Genomic DNA, 2,550 nt, shown 5'->3' with positions numbered 1-2,550 from the left:
AGCAAAGCAACAACAAGGCGAGAAACGTCACCACATTAGTTTTGAAGCCGAAAACATTCCCTTAAAATGGCATAAGAAATTGTCTAGCTTGCCTAGGAGCTGAGTTATCAGGTTCCAAAATAGACCCTGTTTTTGCAAGATTTTGATCAAGTACCGCCGGCATTCGATGTGCACCACGAGAGAAGGTTGCTAGGTCGGAGTTTGCACATTAGTGTGCGTGCGTGCGTGCGTGCGTGCGTGCGTGCGTGCGTGCGTGCGTGCGTGCGTGCGTGCGTGCGTGCGTGCGTGCGTGCGTCAATTAGATATGCTTTATGCTTTTTAAAGTTGAGCAAAATTCATAATGTTGAAAAATCATATTTTATTAATTGTTTAACTTTTTTATATTATACATATATGGAAGCAAAAAAATAAAGATATAGTTTTTTAACTCCATAAAATTTAATTTAATATGGACTATTATGGACTTATTTAGTGGAATATAGTTACAATTTATAATTCATTTCTTCTGTAAAAAGTTGACACAATCATTAAGATTCATCTTGTATAATATAATACTAGGCTAGAATAGAAGTTAATCTTGAAAACTAGCGAGAATCACAAGAATATTACAGATCTTTAGGCGACATTAGGAACTTGGTTTCACTATAGTGATATGATTTCATCAAATAGATTTTTTCTAGTTCAATTTCGGAAAGGCTAAATCTTAATGTCCAAACTTAATGCCTTTAAGACATACACATATACTAACAATAAGCTATTTTTACTTACCTGTTGAATAGATTCTTTAATTGTTAGCTGTCCATCATCTTTTTCAAAAATTTTGTTAAAAATTTCTTTGTGACACGACAATAAATGTTTTTTTAATCCTGTTGTATTACTATCTTTCATTTTAATCATTTTCTTGGACTTTTTTTCACGCTCACAAATTAGGCATTTTCCAAATTTTTCTTTTTCTTCTACGATGTACAAGAAATATTTTTTAAGAACATTTTGTTTCTTAACTTTTGCACCTTCTGCACTCGTAGATGGTTCGAGATCGAAACTTTCCATCTTACTTTTTAATTGGAATCCAAGATTGCGATATTCGTACGCAATGTTTTCTAACCAAAGACTGATTACAAACTGAGCCGTCTTACGAAAGGCACTGTGGTGATTGAATAAATGACTGACAAATCACTGACAGTCGTCGGTGTTGGTCCGTTCTTTTTTCTTTCATTAAAAAGCTGCGCAACGATACCGACAACCATTTCGTCCGCGCCGTCCGCAAACGTTGGTTGTTTTATTGTTCATTTGTTCTGCAATAAAAATTTGCAACAAAACACGTAAATGTATAAAAATGGTCGAGACCAACGAGACTCTCGATCGAGATCGAGATCGAGATCGAGACGTGATTAGGCGAGACCGAGACGGTACCGAGATTTTCAACACCAGACCGAGATCGAGTCCGAGACCAAGTTAGTCTCGTCTCATCGAGACGAGATCGAAACACTAGTTTGGACTAAAAAACATGCCAGCGACGTTCCAACGCCTAATGAATTCTGTTTTAACAGGATTACAAGGACTAAAATGTTTAGTTTATTTAGATGATATCGTAATATACGGAGCAAACTTAAAAGAACATAACGAGAGACTCATAGCAGTGCTCAAGCGCTTATGAAGCAGTAACCTGAAACTGCAACCCGATAAATGCGAGTTGCTCAGGAAGGAAGTGACCTACCTAGGTAATAGCGGACCGGGGAATTTCGCTGGATCCGTCAAAATTAGAGGCGGTGACAAAATTTCCAACTCCCAAACAGTCAAGAACGTGCAATCATTCATTGGACTCGCGGGATATTACCGACGGTTTATCGAAGAGTTCTCGCGAATAGTTAAACCCCTGACAAAATTAACAAAAAAGGGAGAGAAATTTGATTGAGCGGCGGAACAGCAACACGCGTTTCAGCTGTTGAAAGAAAAGTTAACCACCGCGCCGATATTAAATTACCCAGACTTCACGAAGGAATTCCTGGTAACGACGGACGCCTCGGATTACACGATCGGAGCCGTGCTCTCACAAGGGCCGGTGGGTCCAGACCGCCCAATCGCCTATGCAAGCAGAATTTTAAATAAAGCGAAACAGAATTACAGCACCACCGAGAAAGAATTATTAGCAATAGTGTAAGCTGTAAAACATTATCGTTCCTACTTATACAGAATAAAATTCAAAATCGTGACGGATCATCGACCTTTAGTATGGCTATTTAATGTAACCTATCCAGGATCACGATTGATTAGGTGGCGATTGAAACTAGAAGAATACGATTACGAAATCGTAAACAAAGCTGGAAAAGGTAACACAAACACAGACGCGCTGAGTAGAAATCCAATTCCTTCGCCGCGGCTGATAACGCTCAGCGGTGAGCGTTATCACCCGCGACGAAGAAAAAGAAGAAGAGACAACGAAAGAATACACCGCGGACGAAAAGCAACAGATACTCTTTGAATATCATGATTCACCGATAGGAGGGCATCAAAGAGTAACGAGAACACTAAATCGAATTCGATTATTAC

Source organism: Wasmannia auropunctata, unplaced genomic scaffold (genome assembly GCF_000956235.1).
Source record: "Wasmannia auropunctata unplaced genomic scaffold, wasmannia.A_1.0 LD336116.1, whole genome shotgun sequence".
In the NCBI taxonomy this organism is placed as follows: domain Eukaryota; kingdom Metazoa; phylum Arthropoda; class Insecta; order Hymenoptera; family Formicidae; genus Wasmannia; species Wasmannia auropunctata.
Note: the sequence above shows the minus strand (reverse complement) of the source record.